This window comes from Trichosurus vulpecula, chromosome 9 (genome assembly GCF_011100635.1).
Source record: "Trichosurus vulpecula isolate mTriVul1 chromosome 9, mTriVul1.pri, whole genome shotgun sequence".
In the NCBI taxonomy this organism is placed as follows: domain Eukaryota; kingdom Metazoa; phylum Chordata; class Mammalia; order Diprotodontia; family Phalangeridae; genus Trichosurus; species Trichosurus vulpecula.
The window spans coordinates 132,134,912-132,153,060 of record NC_050581.1 but is presented as its reverse complement, the minus strand read 5'-3'; the positions used below and the strand labels follow the sequence as shown (position 1 = coordinate 132,153,060).

The 18,149-nt window shown below is 39.1% G+C and overlaps 1 protein-coding gene across 4 annotated transcripts in view; it reads left to right on the top strand.

The window, feature by feature from the left end:
• Positions 1-18,149, top strand: part of GRB10 (growth factor receptor bound protein 10) — a 278,478-nt gene that overhangs the window by 90,456 nt on the left and 169,873 nt on the right. Inside the window, exon 4 of one of the 4 annotated variants that reach the window (XM_036737462.1) lies at positions 13,075-13,228. The exons of 2 other annotated variants lie outside the window; for them this stretch is intronic. The gene's annotated coding sequence lies outside the window, so the exon portion shown is untranslated. Of the gene's footprint in view, positions 1-13,074; positions 13,229-18,149 lie in introns of those variants that run through there. One more of the 4 variants, XM_036737461.1, reaches the window with a different exon arrangement.

The following is an 18,149-nucleotide window of genomic DNA, read 5'->3' as shown; positions in this document are numbered from 1 at the left end:
ATCTCTTAAATAGGACAGGACATTTCAGTCAGAATTTAAATAGTTTTTGTAAATTAAGATTTAAATTGGTTTGGGTACAGATAATGCTGAACCACAAATGGATCTCAAAATATATCTGGATATACTGGTGAGAAAGTATGGTTAGAGAGAAAGAATACTGGCTCTGGAGACAGAAAACCTGAGTTCAGTCTACTACAGTCTACTACACACTACCTGTGTGACCACAAGCAAGTTGCAAAATATGCCTGGGCCTCAAGTTTCCTCAGCAGTGAAATGAAGGAGTTGGAGTAGGTCATTCCTGACATTTCTTCCAATTCTGTATCTTGTGAACCTGTGAATCTACTTGAGCAAACCAGATTGGGTCTAAATCAGTCAAGTCCTTTGGAAATTATTGCAGAAGAAAAATGAATGTATGAAGTGCTCCAAGAGAAGCCTCACTTCCATCAGTTAGGGTTCATATGACACATTTTTAGCTATATTTACACTTTGGTAAGACTTGATGGCTCCTGTCCCATTGGACGTTGTAGGGGAGACAGGCGTGGTTCAGAGGTGCTGGGCTCCAGAGTCTTTAAAGGCTGCTTCATGCCAAAGCTGAGTACAAGCCCCCTGCCATATTTCTCACCTCTCACCATCAGTTACAGGACCAAGTTGCAACTTCATCTTTGGTATTTGTTGGGTGGCATTCCCAGATCCAAGCATTTCTTTGTTTGTTGATTTCTTTGGCATCTCCCCAGGACTTTAGTTATTTTAATTACAGCAGTTCTTGGAGATGAAAGACTCCCAACACCTCATAGGGATGTTAATGTCATATACATCTGTTTTCCTAAAGAAATTCTATAATGTGCCAGGAGTGTTCTGACAGGGCTGCCATCTGTCCTTCCAGAAGGAATGAACACAAGTGGATGTTGCCATGAGAACCTAATTTTCTTGCATGATACATGCTGTTCACATAGCCCTTTAACAGTTGGATTTGTAAAGCTGAAATACTCATTGACTTACAGACTGCTGGTTGCAGTGGAATTGGATGCAGTAGTGAAAAATTTTCCATTTTTCACATCTCCACCACCTTTAGACCCCACACGTGGAAAATACAGATAGCTCTCTGTTTTCAAGATAGCTTGTCTGTTTCAGAGTGGTATGGAATAGTTCTCCTGATGATGATGCCGGTGACTGATGATGACGATGATGATGGTGATGACGGTGAAGGATCCAACAGATGACAAAGCTCCATATAACAAATATGAATCAACCCAGCAAACTACTGCAACTTGACCATTAGCACAGGCTAAATTGTTGCTCACAATTGGCTGGGGATAACATTGATCCACAAAGAGTTAAGAATGACAGCTTAAAAATACTACATGCCAAGTATTCAAAGTCCATGCTACAGTTAACAATTTTCAAAATATAGAGAATTAGCAGAGGAAGTCAAAATTGTGGGAAGAGGATGAGGTGCCTATCATTACTGTTATTCTGTTTGTGGTTGGGGGTCAATCAGCAAACATTTGTTAAGTACAGTTGTACCAGAGGATGCCTATAAAGGATGAACTTCTATCTTAAAATTTTTTTATTCAGCTACAAAATGCAGTCATTTTATGCACCCATGTAGTATTCTGTATGTAGCACATTTATGCTAAAAAGATTAGAAAAAGAAAACTTGTCCTAAGAGTGTTTCTATCTAAACCCTATAGAACAAGATAAGAACATAAACGATAATAATAACAAATCCCAACTGTTCAACAGTACGCAGGACTTGAAATATGAAGGAATAATATCTGGAAGACAGTCTGCCTCAGACCATTTCCATCCGAACTCCATTAAACAAGATGAGAAGAATGATTTAACATTGTAATTATTATAATAACTGACATGCTGTGGTGGAAGTTTTCGCAAAATACTTTATAGACATTTTCTCATCTAGCCTCAAAATAACTGCAGTGGGGTAGGGACTGGAGATGTAAGAACCGTTCTCCTCATTTTACAGATGAGAGGCTACTCACCTTGGAAACATCAGAGGTAGGATTAAAAAAATCTGCTTCTTCCCAACCACCAGTCCAACATCCTGTCCACTGTGTCATGCTAAACCCCCAAGCCAAGAGTCTATCTGTGCATTGTTTTGAGCTATTAGGGAGGCTCACTTAGTTTCGTCCCGAATGTGCCCTACTCCATGCAGAAGTTATGACAGATGGACAAGATACACACTATTCCAATTATTGGTATCTGTATGGGTAAATTAATTTATATAATTAATTCATCCATTCATTTGTCCCACTTTTATTTCTTGGGTGCCCAGAGTCACAAGTCAGTGGTCAAGGGAATTCGATTCTAGTCATGGCTTTGTTCCTTTGTATCTGTGTGATTTGGGGCAAGTTTCACTAGGACCTTTTTTTTTCTCTTTGAAAAATGGGAAAATAATCCCTCCTCTGCCTACCATACCTGATGGTTGTAAGATCAAAGGAGTTATAGATGCAAAAGCAAGTTTAGCAAACAGGAATGCACTGTGCAGTAACTTATTGTTGTGCACAGCTGTTAGATATAAAAAAACCCAAAACACTATATCCCTAGCCTTGAGGAGTTTGCCAGTCCACCAAATGATTCCTACTTGGGGAAATGGAGAAGTTCTAAAGGCATCAGCTCACCTCCAGCAAGATCCATTTATTTTTCACTTAATAAAAAGCAATGGAACTAGGGACTGTTTTGCCTCCACCTCCCCCTTTCTTGTCCGAGGGCCATCCATTTAATTTGGAGGATCATGGGAATCAGTGTTTCACTGAAATAATTTATTTTTTTAAAAATCTTTTCATTATTTCGGAGCACCCCTTGTAAAAATTATCTTAAGACATTTTAACTGCTAAACTTTATTTTTTTTTCTTATCTAAGATAGCAAAATTAGTTGTAGGAGCTGGCTCTAAAGTTAAAAAAAATGATGTGTATGCTTTTTTAGTGTTTGAAACATTAGATACTCTTAAATTAGTCTTTGGGGTTTTGGTTTCTTGGTGTTTCCAAGGTACTTAAATATATTTTTAATGTCTACAAGGAGTGAATGTAGGCTTTCTAACTTACACAGTTTAAAGGGTGGAGAAAAAAGTCTATGGAAACAAGTTAATTAATCCCAAAGGAGTTAACCTTTCCCAAAGTTTGAAACAAAATTTAAAATAATCTAACTTCAACTTCTATTTTAAAGGTTAAACACTGCCCTGCCCCTCTCCCCCCTCCCAGTCTAGGAGAAGAAACTTTGGATCCTTTAAACAACACAGAATTATGTATATATGACATATGTAAAAGCTTTAGGCATGTGTGGGAGATTGTTGAACAGAAAAGAAATACTTAGTTACCAAATTATTTTAAACTCTAGCTTTACTTATTGCTAGAGTAATATAAAGTGTTATGAAATGGTTTTGAATAAAATATAGGAGCTGAGAATAGGGCAGCTAAGAAATCAAATGAGTGTGAGATTAAGTTGGAGATTTGGGATTAGCATTAATTTAGTTTGATATTCAGAAATATCTTAACTAGCATTTTTGCACTTATTAATACAGTCAATCAAATTATGAATATCTGCTAATTCCTATGTGTCCAAAGACAACATATGATAAGTAGGAACCTGGGAGTCAAAGGACCTGGGTTCAAGCTCTGTGCCTGTGGGCAAGTCTTGGTCTCTAAGAGAAAATATGAAGCAGAAAATGAGGAGTAGTGACCTACATTGTGCCCAACATGAGGGCGGTAAGAATGTTACAAAACCTTTTTAATTTCATGTAATTGAAATCATCCATTTTACACCTCAAAGAATGTAGAGGAAAGACAGGTTAGTATGAGCTACGATAATTGGAGAATGGATAGATAGAATTGAGCTACGTGTACAGAAGGTAGTCCTTCCAAACAGGGAAGGCCTCTCAGAGATGAATATGAGCATAGTCTATTCAGGGTTCTATTCAGAGTTCACAGTCAAAGGCTCTTGTTGGAGAGGGTTGTGGAAGAGAAGGTTGGAGAGGTAGAATCGAGGGCTCAGAAAACTAGGCAGCAGAGTTTAGATTGGCTGTGGTAGGTAGCAAAGAGAGAGCCACCATGGATTCTTGATGCTATAAGTGACGTTTTAGAAAGATCAATTGAGTGGCACTGTATAGGATGGAGAAACATCAGGGGTGATATACCCATAGTCTTCAAGTATTTGAAGCATCATTGTGTAGGAGTGTTTAGACTTGTTCTGCTTAGCCCCCGAGAGCAAGAACCAGGGACAGTGGCTGGAAATGAGAAAGAAGCAAATAAATGAAGATTAGCTGTTAGGCCTAATAGCTACAGCTGCCCTACAGTGGTCTGGACTGCCTTGGGAGGAGGTAGTGAGTCCCTCTCTCCTTAAAGGTCTTCGAGCTGAGGCCTGACCCATTTGCTGTGTATATTATAGTTGGGGATTACTTCTTTGGCATGCGTGGACTAGATGACCACTGAAATCCCTTCCTACTTTAAAAGTTCTGTGATCCTGTGAGATGTGCCTAGAGGCGGAGACCAGCTAAGAGCTTATTGTAATAGTCTAGCTATAAAGTGTTTAATCAGGGCAGATTAGTGGGATGGAAGAGGAAATTATGAGTCTGAAAGACATTTAAAAAGACCAAGTGACCACGCTTGAGGACAACCTTGAAAAAGAGGGGGAAGAGTTAAAAAAAAACCATAGATTTTTACTTATGCTAATGCTTTAAGAGTTACAAAGTGATTTATATTTCATAGTTCCAGTGTTTTTCATCCTTATCTTACAGACAAGAAAACCAAGCCTGAAAGACGTGGCTTGATCAAAGTCATATCTAGTGTTTGATCCACCCAAGTATTCTATCACTAAACCTGGCTGTCCTTTAGGATTGATTATTTTCTTAGTGTAGCTCAGGCACCATCTTCTTCACGAAGCCTTTCCTGAGATCTCTATTAGTGCCTTCCCTCCCAAATTACCTTCTATCTAATTATTTTCCTTCTGTGTAGGTGCATTTATTAATTTATTTATATTTATGTGGCATATAATTTTATGTTATATTTTTATTTATGCGTATATATTTTTCTATCTTCTCTGTTACAATGTAAATTGTGAGCCAAGAAGGTTTCAGTTTTTGTAGTTGACCTAACACAGTACTTTAATAAATATTTATTTATTGATTGCTATCAACCGTAATGAATAGTTGTCATCCTGTAGAAAATTTTCAGTCATCTAGGAGAGTTTAAACAAATTATCTAAGGAGGATAAGGGACAAATGATAGTGTATTATCTTATTTATTAATTAGTAAGCTGCTAGATGTCCCAGTGGGTAGAGTTCTGGATCCAGGAATCAGGAAGAGCTGAGTTCAAATTCGGCTTCAGACATTGAGTAGCTCTGTAACCCTGGACCAGTCACTTAATTTTTCCCACCTTCAGTTTCCTCATCTGTAAAATGGGGATAATTAGACCACCTTCCATGGGCTGTTGTGAATTCAGTGGAGATAATTTTTGTAAAGCAGTTGGTAGACATTTAAAGTACTATGTAACTGCTAATTATTTATATAATTTTAGTTATAGCTTAGATTTTTTAATTCTTTGAAAACGATTCCCTTGTATATTATGTACATGCTAATTCTAGTAGCAAGAAGAGTCAGTTATTGAGAATACCCAGTTCCTGAGTATGCTGGGTAATGGACTTGCCATCCTTCCAAGGCTTTGGTGCTATAAAAATTTCAGTGTATGACACAGTGCAGCACTCACTCTATGCATTCATCTGGCATTCAGAAGAAGGAAAATGATCTGTCTTAGGTAGGAAATAAGTTTTGATCAGCGAAGATCAAGGCAGTTGCTTTTGGCCAAAAAAACAAGGATTAAAAAAAAAAAAACAGCAGCAGCAGAAGCAAAACCTTGTCGTTACTTAGAAAAGAAAGAATGTACCAAAGTCTTTTTTCTAAGAAGAGAAAGTAATAGAAGCATGAAACTTCTCTTCTGGATTTCCTAAGTTATAATGGTTTGTCTTTAAAGCATTAGAAGTATTTCAATAATTTTCAGACACTTAACATTTCGGTATTAAACTTGTTTATGGAAAGACTTTAACTGGAATGTACAAGTCCTTTTAACTGGGAAACAATTTGAAAACATTTTTTTGAAAGAACATTTTAGGCAAATAATGACTTGTGACTTTCATTTGCTGGCTTTCGCTTGAGGATTGCACACTTGCCTCTTTGGGAGCGGATTTTTGGCACATGGGATGGGGAGCTGTGTGTGGAAATTGGGGCTCCTGTGCTCTGAGGCCACAGCTTTCGGAAAGCTCTTTGGTGATTAACACAAGTAAATAGTTGTCCATTTATGCTTCATTACTGAATATTAGTCATACAGTAAATAACGTCATGCTGGCAGTTTCCCCAGAGCACAGTAAATACTTATGTACAGTTTAGGAAGACGCTAAAAAAAAGAAAAGCAATGTTGGCACTTTTTGTAAAGGAAAAAAAGGGATAGAAAGAGAAAAAGAAAAAAATTACTTGAAATTATAGTAGACGAGGTTGACAGGATGTTATATCAACTTAAGTGGGTTTCTCCTAAAATTGATCCTTAAGGAAAAAGGAAATATTCTGAGTACTCTGTTATTACTGCTGAAATTGAGTTTTTCCTCCTACTTAATTTTTAGTCACTTTGACTGTATTTCCAGTAAAGTCCCATGGCACCTGAGTTCAGAGAATATCTATCTTAGTACTGATGTTAGCTTTATCATCTCTCAGTCTCTGTCTCTCTGTCTCTCTCTTTCTCTTTCTCTCTCTCCCAGAAGTCTTAGTGCAGTTATAATAAGATTTGAGCCACTGTATGTGTGTGTACACATTGCTTTTTGTCGTAAATATGGAAATAGAGTTGTGATTAATAAATTTCAAATTCATTTATAAGTGTGAGGTTATAAAAGCTTTTTGTCCTCTGGTATTTGAATACACATGATACAGCTAATCTTGTTGGACTATGCTGAGCTCAATAGCTACTACGCAGTTTATCTAAAAATTACTCCTTTTTACATTTTGGCAACTAGTTCCTTGGCTGTTGGAACTGGGACTGAGAGTGGCAATTAAACCTGTCACCAACGACACCCTTTGATAAGTAAAATGGGCATTACGGCAAATGAAGAGTTTTCTAGATTCTTTGATTTTGCTCGAATGAGAACTCCAGGTAGTTGGTGATAGGAGATGAAGTATCATAGAGAAAGCTAATTTGTCTTTATTACAGAGTATGAGACAGGGAGTAATGTCCAGTGAGGCTGTCATGATAGTCTGGAGCCAGGCAGTGAAGGACTTTAAAAGCCAATCAGAAGATTTTCTGTTTTATCTTAGGAACAATGGAAAACATCTGGGATTGGTTGAGTAGGAGAATCACATGGTCAAATCTGTGCTCAAGGACAGTTGCTCTGCCATCTGTGGAGGATGGATTGTAGTTGGTTAAGGCGAGGCAGGGGGACTGGTTAATAAACTGTTACAGCCACCTAGGTGAGAGATGATGAGGTTTTTAACAGAGGTGGTAGCTGTGAGTGGAAGGATGTGCTTTGGGTCCGGGGGTAGGGGTGGGGAGGTCCAGTATAAGAGGTGTGAAGGTAGAAACATCAACATTTGGCAACTGTTCGGATATGTGAGCTGAAGGAGAGCAGAATTCCCAGGTTATGAATGTAAGTAAATGACAGCCCACAGTGAATAGCTAGCAAGCCACTTTGAGATAAGACTGGGTAGGCAGGTGGTGGCCAGATTGTGGAGGGCTTTAGATGCCAGCTTGAGTTTTTACTTTATTTCAGGAAAAGGTTTTCATTTTCATGAATTGTTGTACGTAACTAATGGATTACCTGTCCCAAGTGTGAGCGCTGAACCCGCCTTGCCCAGCCCTTTCAAATGTTCCATTTTCTCGATATGATAGGAAGGGCTCAGTCTCAGGATGGGAGCAAGCAGCCAAAGGTGAGACCATAGCTGGGGCTGAAGCCGTAGAGCCGGTCTTTCCTCTTTTCGTTTACCCTGTTTACCTGGCCCTGTGCCTGTGACACTCAGCCACCTTCCTTCTCCCTGCTCAGCAGACCCCAGAAATGAGGAAGAACTCAGTCTGCTCCCATAAGAAAATTACATCATCCGAAACCCTACCATCTTTTCCTAGTCAATTAGTTCATTCATTCAGCTTGCTATGTGCCAATTGCCAGGGACAGAGAGGGAAAGATGAATGCCCTCAAGGAGGTTACAGACCAGTAGAGGATGGTAGACCTGGAAGAGAATGACTAGAATACAAAAGAGAATGGAATGAGTGCCTAAAAGAGGTAGGAACCCCTAGGAGATTTCAGAGGAGGGAATGATCACGCCCACATAGGAGGGATCCAGAGAAGGCCTTTAGGAAGAAGCGCAATGAGGTAGAGGTCTCTCTCACATCTACAAAGTAGGTGTGCTAGAAGGCCTAAAATTCTGCCATTCTATTTATAAATCCTGGAAGTACAAGGAAGAAATTCAGGTTGCTTCTAAAACCTTTTGTCCTCATCAATAAATACTTCTTTCAGGGAGGTAGAGTTATGTAAGGGAAGGAGCACTGGACTTGATGATGGTGCCTTGAAGATGAACAACCTTGGTTTGAGTCCTGATTGTGACACTCCCTTAACTTCTGTGGGCCACATAATTTGTATTTCTCTAGTGCAGCAAAAGGTCATGTGATAGCTCTGTGTCTCAACTCTCTATAAAACTATTAGACTAACTTCTAAGCCCCGCGAGGACAGAAGTTTCCTGTTTTCTAAATAGTATCTCTCTCTAGGACCCATGTGTCCTGAACAAATAAATAAATGAACCTGAAGTAACTTCCTTAGAGTTTATTGCAAGCAAAGCACTTTTAAAAACTTGAAAACAACAAATGAGGTATTATTATTATAATCATTATTAATTTGATTACTTTTACCATCAGGGGTTTATGATGGCATTGCTGTCTGGTGCAGATAGCAACCTGTCCGTTCCTTCACATCTTATGCTATCCTTGACTATATCCTCCTGTAAATCTTTCAAAAGGGGTCCATCCAAAGTGTAAGAGCCCTTCTCTACGTCAGTGGTATAAATTAGAAACAGAAGGCTAAACTAGCAAGAAATACATTGACTTGGAAAACCTCAAAATAACATCACCTATTTTCTATTGTATTTTTATTTATTCTGTTAAATATTTCCTAATTACATTTTAATCTTGTTGAGCCCTCTGGGAGTCGGACATCCTTGACCCTGTGTTTGACACCTCTGTTCTGGAACACCTGATAATTGTGTGAATATCAGGGGAACTTGGTGGTTGTTCCCTTGTTCGTACTACATGATTGGTCCAATTCCTTCCCTAGCCATACATCTCTCTGATGATATCCTTTATCTGACTTGTAAAACCTGCTTATTTTGGTAATTGTGTGACAGATTGGAGAGGGGAGAAAATAGAAGTAGATGGATATTAGAACGCTAAAACTATTTGAGAAGCGAAGAAAGCCTGAACTGAAATGGTGGTGGTGAGCAGACAGATAAAGGAGAGATTTCAACAGTAGAATCAATAGGACATTGGGTGTGGGGGGTAAGGGAGAGGGGAAGAATCACTGTTGACCATGGAGGAAGAAGATTGAGATACTGGGAAGATGTTAGTGCTGTCAAATGAAATAGGAAAATTGAAGGACAGAGGTTTGGGGGGATGAATTCCATTTTGGACATGTTGAATATCAAGGCATTTTTATTGCTTCAGAACATCTGGTTAGAGAACCCATGCTTCCTTTAGACAGGCTTCTGTAGCATCTGCAAGACATTACTCATGCTCTGATCAGCTCCCTTGTATCCTGCATTCTTTGCAAGTATTCAGTATCCACTGTCTTAGAAATTATGGCAAAACTGTCATCAGAAAATCTAAGAGACTGAAATAATTATTTTAGAGTGAATACATTTTCAGTGTGGGTTTTCTGAGATTCTTTTACCCAGACTTCTTTCATTTAGTTAATACATAAGACAAGGTGAAATAACGAGATTATACTAATTCCACATTTTGTGATGATACTTAATACATTAAACTAGTGGCGCCCTTGAAAACTAGTTCCCTTACTTTAGAGTTATAGTGACCAGTTCCTCCTGCTGGTGTGAAGGCCACCCAGTTTGCTTAGTGGTGATGGGAGTTTTCTTAGACAATAGGATATGGGGGACAGTAAAAGGGAATAGGCAATCACATGGCTCTTAACATTTCCTGTTATCTCCCCATGAGTATGATGATAGTGAGTAGTAAGTAATATCCATTCTTGCCACATTAATGGGTAGGTACCAGCAGCCACAGAACGTAATTGGCGTGTGTGTGTGTGTGTGTGTGTGTGTGTGTGTGTGTGTGTGAGAGAGAGAGAATAAGATATGATTTCCCACAGCCCTCCTCCATTTCCTCTTTTACTCTTGAATGAATAATTGTTAAAAAAAAAAACCCAACATTTATTAAGCTCTTACTGTGTGTTAGCACTGAGCTCAGTTCTTGTCCTCAAGGAGCTCACATTCCAGTAGGGGAAGAGAGCATACAAAGGGGAGTCAAGACTTGAGAAAAGTGTTTGATTTGGGAAGTCATAGGCGAGGCAGTCAGTATCGCAGTAAGTTTCTAGGACCTGTAATGATTTGATTGCTGAGCAAGAGGTTGGCAGGGAGAGGAATTCCTGGACTGGAGCTGAACTGCTGAGTCCAAAGCAGGGTAAAGTATAGCAGTGTAGCATGAAGATGACCAGTGTGCATTGATGATGGCTCCAGCTGTTGTTCATTTATTTCAGTCATGTCTGACTCTGTGACCCTGTTTGTGGTTTTCTTGGCAAAGATACTGGAGTAGTTTGACATGTTCTTCTCCGGCTCATTTTACAGTTGAGTAAACTGAGGCAAACAGGGTTAGTCGACTTGCTCAGGGTCCCATAGTTAGTAAGGCTGGCTTTGAACTCAGGTCTCCTGATTCAAGTCCCAGCATTCTATCCCCTGCACCACCTAGCTGCCCTGATGGGTCCAGCGGCACATAGATATTGATGAACTTTGCATGAATCAGGAGTTTAGGGCTCCAGGAAAGGAGCTGGAGTGCTAAGTGGCACATAGGTAATGGCAAACTTTTCATGAAGCTTAGGACCCTAGAAAAGGAGCTGGCAGAGATAGAAACCAAGTGCCACTATCTTGGCTAAGGAATGAACCAGGAACCTTAGGAAAAATTGGGAAACAAAGAGTATAACCATTTTAGAAAAATAATGACGATTATTAATTAATTAATACCAACTGCTCTGATTAATCTGTGCTGAAAAACACCGAAACTCTTATACTTAATGGATCTCTGTGTCATATTTCTCTGTTCCTTCTCATCCTATATGTTTATTGTCCATTTCTTACCCTAAACTGGAATCCAAGACCATTTTATACTTCTTTCCTGTCAGGGTTTATTTGTTGTCTTTTGTTCTTAAAAATTTTTTTTTCTAATTGATGCCCTTAAAAAAACCCCGTTGTCATTTTCTTTTGATCCTTCTGTACCCCACAGAACTCTTTTGTCTTTCATTCTTGATACACAGCCAGCTCACCTCCTCTTCCAGTGGTTTTTAATCACTTCTGTACCAGTCATCCTTCTGTTGCTTTTGTGGATGCTTCTAATTATGGTTCTTTGGGGGATCTTGTGGTTTCAGGATTCCCAACCACATAGCATAAGCAGGAAACAATGGTATTAAAGAGATGGACCTTTGTGACGAGTAGCAAGTAGTTTGAGATCATAGAAAGCCATTTGTGACTTCCTAAATGTGATCCACCTTGATCTTCTAGTACTCTCCGTTCTGGTATCACTCATTGCATTGGCCATCTCAAGCACCTGTCCAAAATGGACCAAGTTTTAATGAGTTAGCCATCCTGCTGATGTCATTGCCTGTAGCTAAGCCTGTCTTTTTTTTCATCCACTTTGTTTTGCAAGAATAGATGGTTAGAATAGTCTTTTCTTATGGCTCTGGATTTCCTATAGGAGGCTCCTTAGTGTTGTGGGGACTTAATGTAGCTAGTATAGTGGCATCTTGGAAGAGGAGTATTTGGATAATCCCACCATCAGTAGGGAAAAACTCATATTAGGAGAAAAAAAAGGCTGTATAAAAAAATAAAAACAAACAGTAATAGGCAAAGACAGTAAATCTCTGGTGCCAGACCGTCTTGTTACCTAGCAACTTCATCTTGGTGCCTTATATTTTTGGAATAGTCTTACCAGAAACAACAGAAATACATGCACTCCAGTCTGAATCCTTGTTTCGCTCCCTGAAGTCTACAACATGGAACACTTCACTTGGGTTGAGCCACCAGTAGTAACTTTCCCAGAGGCCAAATGGGTGGTTAGGTCCCTATCACTGGCTCCAGTGCAGACTTAGGAATCAATTCTTTTGGGGGTTAGAGGAGGGTAACATGGTTAAGGAATTGTTGGATACAATGTGGCTTTGATGCCCCTCTATCCCTAAATATGGCCCAGGGACATAGTACCTACAATATAAATACTATTTATTATATTATATATAAATACTATATACTATGAATCAATGAAAAATTTTAAAGTATTTTAAGTATTGGGTATACAAATAGAAAAAAAAAATGAGGCAGTCCCTGAATTCACATGGTTGGGGAAGACCACATATGAAAAAGAATCCACCTACAAGGCAGGTGGAACAGACCAGAAATCCTGAGCTCACAACAGAATGGCAACTGGCAGCAAGGCCCGGAGGTCTTTAGGATGCACCAGCAGGGTCCAGGGGTCTGGAAGGTGGGGAACTAATTGTTGCAGCCTGGTGGTCCTCCGTCTCAGTGTAAGGCTTGTAGTTGGCGACTTCCCCCTCATCTGGATAGTATAAACAGAGCCTTTTAGGGTTGGGGGAAGGCATAGGGTTGGGGATGGGAAGGGGAGTGGAGGGGGTCTGGGTGGCCTGAAAGTCATTGGGGAGGGGTCTGAGGTTAGTAATCCAATGATTCAGTTAACCAAACAGTTTGTCTTGAATGTAGCTTTCATGAAGTACAGTGAAATAAAACAGGAAAGGTAGATGGGAGGCAGATGATGGAGAGACTTAAAATGCCAGGCTAAGGCTTTTGTATTTTATCCTATAGGCCCTGGGGAGCCACTGAAGGTTTTTGAGCAAAGAAGTGACTGGTCAGACCTGTGCCTTAGGAAGATTATTTTGGCAGCTCTGTGAAGGATGGATTGGAGAGGGGAGAGACTGGAAGAAGGGAGACCAATTAGAATGCTATTGCAGTAGCCCAGGTGAGAGGTAACGAGGGCTGGAACTAGGGTGGTGTCCATGTAAATGGAGAAGACGGGACAGACAGAATGGGGCCTGGTGTATAAAAAATACATACCTACTGCTTCAGCGACTGAGGAGAAGCTTTTGAGGGGAGGGAGATAAAGATGAAATCACATAATAAAACTTTGAAGTCATAAGGGTTCAGCTGAGATTACGTAACTTAACGGACCCAATGAACGTAATAGCTGGCTTCTCCAATAACCTCCCAGCAGTTCCCATTTGAGAATTGATGGGGATGGAGAATCAAGGGTTACCTAACCTCACTGACCATTTTTTTCCTCTTCTGTAAAATGGGGGCAATTCATTCTTAATATCTACTTCACTGGGTTGTTGTGAGAGAAAAATGAAGTAGTACGTGAAGTGTTACAACATGCCAGCTATTATTATTTATGATAAGGAGTTGAAGAAGTACTTGGGTAAAATTCCTGGAACTAAAAACCTTCATTTTCATGTCTTCTAACGAGGAGTTTGGAGGCAGGCGATAGCTCAGTGGATAGAGTACAGAGCTGGAGTCAGGAAGACTTGCATTCAAATGTCACCTCAGATACGTCCTAGCTGTGTGACCCTGGTCAAGCCACTTAACCTCTGCCCAACAAAATGGATCCACCGGAGAAGGAAATGGCAAACCATTCCAGTATCTTTGCCAAGAAAACCCCAAATGGATTCACAAAGGGTTGGACACAACTGAAAAATGACTCCGCAACAACAAAATCGAGGAGTTTAGGAAAGTTTACATTCAGAAGTTTCCAAGCAAGACTTCTTAGTGTTTTGATGCAACAGTTTCACTGTTGGACCTGGGGTGAAAGGGTGTTAGTTAGAGTTAGATGACTTTTAGTCTCCTTATGTGTTGGGAATGAATTTTTCTCATCTGGTGTTTCTTTCCAAAGTAGTTTAATGAATTAGCCCATGCAGAATTATGGCACACTTCCATGTGCGCACCACTGTTTCCGATTCCTTAGCACTCGCAGTTACTTCTTTTTTCTTATTGTTGGAGCTTACCTCCTTCGGCTCAGCTGTTGGCTACTCTGGGTCTGGAAGCATCTATTCCTAGTTGAATTATCTTTAGCAATCGGCTCTCTTTATGAAAGGAAAACCAAGAAAGCTACTACTGTTGTACCATGGTACCGTTGTGCGACTTGTACACAAGTCTTTGCTTTGCTGAATCATCTTTCAGCAGACGAGTTCTCCTTTCTCCTGTTACTTCACACATTAAGTAACAGCGCCTGTCGGGGAAAATAACAATCTAGACTTAGCTGTAATAGAAGTTTTATCTCATAAAACACCTAATCTTTCAAATAAAAGTGCTTCTGATTTCCTAAGGAGGTTTTTCATGTGTTTGTAATGTATTTTCTTGCATCTTGGTGAATCCATTGATTCCCAATGAAAAGTAGAAACAGATCATTTAAGCATTTAAATATTGCCTTACTTGAAATGTGAATGTTTGTGTGTCTGAAGCGCTGGATCATCTAGTCAAAAACTATCATAAGTTATTTTTGGTGGATTGAAGCTAGGTGTTTGTTGTGATAAGATAGCATATTTTTGTTATAATTCAGAGGATAACTTTGGGTTTAGGGAGATAGCCATGCTTTTTTTTCCTTCTTATAATTGTTTTCTTTGGACAAATTTTCAATACTCTTAAACAACTTGGAGAGCCCAAGTTTTCTAATCAGCAGTTCTGTGGCTTCCTCATTGATTATTTAATTCATAGATATTGGTGTACAAATAAAAGGTCAGTTGGAAATAAATTAGTGACCCTGGTCAAATTACTTTTTGTAAAGCATGTTTTTGTAGGGTTGAGATGGAGAAATCAATGCCATTTCAGTTTCAATATTGAGCCCTGGTAATAGAGTTGGGGAATACTAGACACTAAGGGACCTAATTGATCATCTTGTCCATATAATGGAGGAGAGAAGCATGAGGCTTAGGAGGCAAAATAAGGCAGATCTGGTACTAGAACCCAGGGCTTCTGACTCTCTAGTCCAGGGTTCTTTTTACTGAATTTTTAAAAGACTTTTTGCAGATCCTTTATGTTTTCATCTGTCATTGCAAATTTACCATAGATTTTTACTTATATGTGGTGACTTGCTCTAATTATCTAATTTTTTGAGTTACTTTTTGTTAATTATATTTGCGATTTATTGTCTCTTAAAGGTTTTGGCAGAGTAAATGTTTAACAATCAGCTTTAAAAAAAGTTTGAGTGGCACACTGAAGTTTAATCTGTATTATTAACATTTTCTCCCATCACTTTCTTAAGTCTAGACTAGCGGTGTCAAATCCAGATAGAAAAGGGGGATATTAATTCCTATATAAAGATCCTTGCAGACCACATATTAACTTAGAAAATCACATATTATGACTTATATGCAATCAGGTTTTACATGATTGCGTATATATACATATACACACATATATATCATATACACGTGTGTGTATATGATATACCTATATCAAATTGCTTACCGTCTCAGGGAGAGCGTAGGGGAGGAAGAGAGGGAGAAAATTTGAAACTCAGAATATTATAAGAAATGAATGCTAAAAATTGTCTTTACATGTAATTGGGAAAAAAACTGTTCAAAAAGAAAATCACATGTTAACATTATATTCTATTGTATTTTTATTCATTTTGTTCATTATTTCCCTGTTACATTTTAATCTAGTTTGCTGAGTCCCCTGTATGTTTGGTACTTCTGGTCTAAACCATCCATAACACAAATCAAGCTCTGATTTGTAGTTTGTGGAGATCCGAGGTATAAACGTTCAAAATGAAAATTTAACAATTGGCTGTCCTGTTAGAGATGGTTATAGCACACCCCTGGGTTGAGGTGGCCTCCTATATACATATCATCTGACAGGGATAGCGACTAGACCTGAGATTTCACTGGTTTTTAGGAACTCCCAGGTGAGAAAATTGGTGTGGATCACTACCACCACCCCCCCACTCCCTTTCTCTGCAACTCATAGTCTTTGGGGGTTGCCAGTAGCCCGACTAGATAAAGCGACTTGCCTGTGATCACGCAACTATACCTTATCAGAGGCGGGACATGAAACAGGCTTTGAGGTCAACTCTCTGTCCACTAGTCCATCCAGCCTCTCAGTAAAAAGTCAAATTACTATTTAAAAATACATACAGTAGAACAATTTGTGGTACACAAATGTAATGGAATATTTCTATGCTGTAAGCAGCAGTGTGGTGTAACAAAAACAAAGCCCTTGTAACGTGTTTGACAAAACCAGATCTCCACGTTGGCTGTGTCTGAAAATGTACGTCTTCTTTGCCTCTTGGGTCTATTCCTTCTCTGTCAGGAACTGGGTAACATGATTTATCAACATTTAGTACTCTGGGGTCATGGTTGGTTATGGCATTGATCTGAGTTCTTAAATCTTTCAAAGTTCTCCTTGTCATTATACAGATTGTTCCCCTGGTTCTGTTCACTTTACTCTGTATCAGTTCATGTGGGTCTTCCCTGTTTTTTCTGAAGCCATCCCTTATGTTATTTGGCACAGTGGATAGAGGGCTGGGCCTGAAGTCATAAAGACCCGAATTCAAATCTGGCCTCAGAAATGGACTAGCTGTGCGACCCTGGGCAAGTCATTTAACCTCTACGTGCCTCAGTTTCCTTATCTGCAAAACGGGGCTAATAATAAATAGCATCTACCTCCCAGAATTTGAGGATCAAAGGAGATAATTGTAAAGCACTTGGCACCGTGTCTAGCACACAGTAAGTACTACGTAAATGCTAGCTATCATTATAATAATTCCCTATGAAACAATAACATCCCATTACATTTACATGCCATAATTTGTCCTGCTATTTGCCAATAGACAGGCACCGTTCCCCTCATAATTTCCAGTTCTTTGCTACTACAAAAAGAGATGCTATAGATATTTTTGTCCTTATAGTTCCTTTTCCCTTTTCTTTGACCTCTTTGGGGTACAGGCCTAGCAGGGGTGGTATACCTGGGTCAGAAAGTATGGCAGCTTTTTGGACGTAATTCCAAATTGCTCTTTAGAATGCCTGAGCAAATTCACAGCTCTGCCAAGAGTGTATTGGCATGCCTGTTTTCCTGTAGCCCCTCCATCAATTGTCCTTTTCTTTTTACATCGTCATTGCCAATCTGATGAGTGTGAGTTTCTTTAATTTTACTTTTTCTAATCAATTCATGACTTGGGGGCATTTTTCCACATGTTCATTGAGAGCTTTGATTTCTTTTGTCTGGGGAATGGCTCTTGTTCTTATAAATTTGAATCAGTACTTTATGTATCTTATATATGAGCTCACTATCAAAGAAACTTGCTACAAAGATGTTCCTCTACCTGGCACTTTCTCTTCTAATCATAACTGCAAAAACTTCGCGTTTTTCTGTTACAATAGTTATATAGACTAGATATAACCATATCATGAGATAAGTAAGAACCAATATTATTTTTCTAGTAAATAGAGAACCAGCTTTGAAACTAGGAAAGTGCTAGATTCCCTACTTTAACACATTTAGCAATTAGTCATCCAGCTTTCATTGAGTATTTCTCTCTCTTTTTTTTAATATTTCCTTTCAGTTCTAAATTTAAGCAGTCTGCTAATTCTAGGTCTGATGCACATCATTATTAAGCATTAGCCTTGGACCAAGTGTCAGGAAGACCCGAATTCAAATTTGGCCTCAGAGATTGAAAAGCTGTATGACTCTGAGCAAGACTTTCAATCTCTCTGCCTCAGTTTCCTCAACTGCAAAATGGTGATAATCATAATACCTACTTCCTAGAGTTGTGAGGAGAAAAATAAGATGATATTTTTAAAGTTCTTGTCTCAGTGCCTGGCATGCTTAATAAATGCTTTTTTGTCCCTTCCTCTTGCCTCTTTCACTTATTCTTTATCTATGAATGT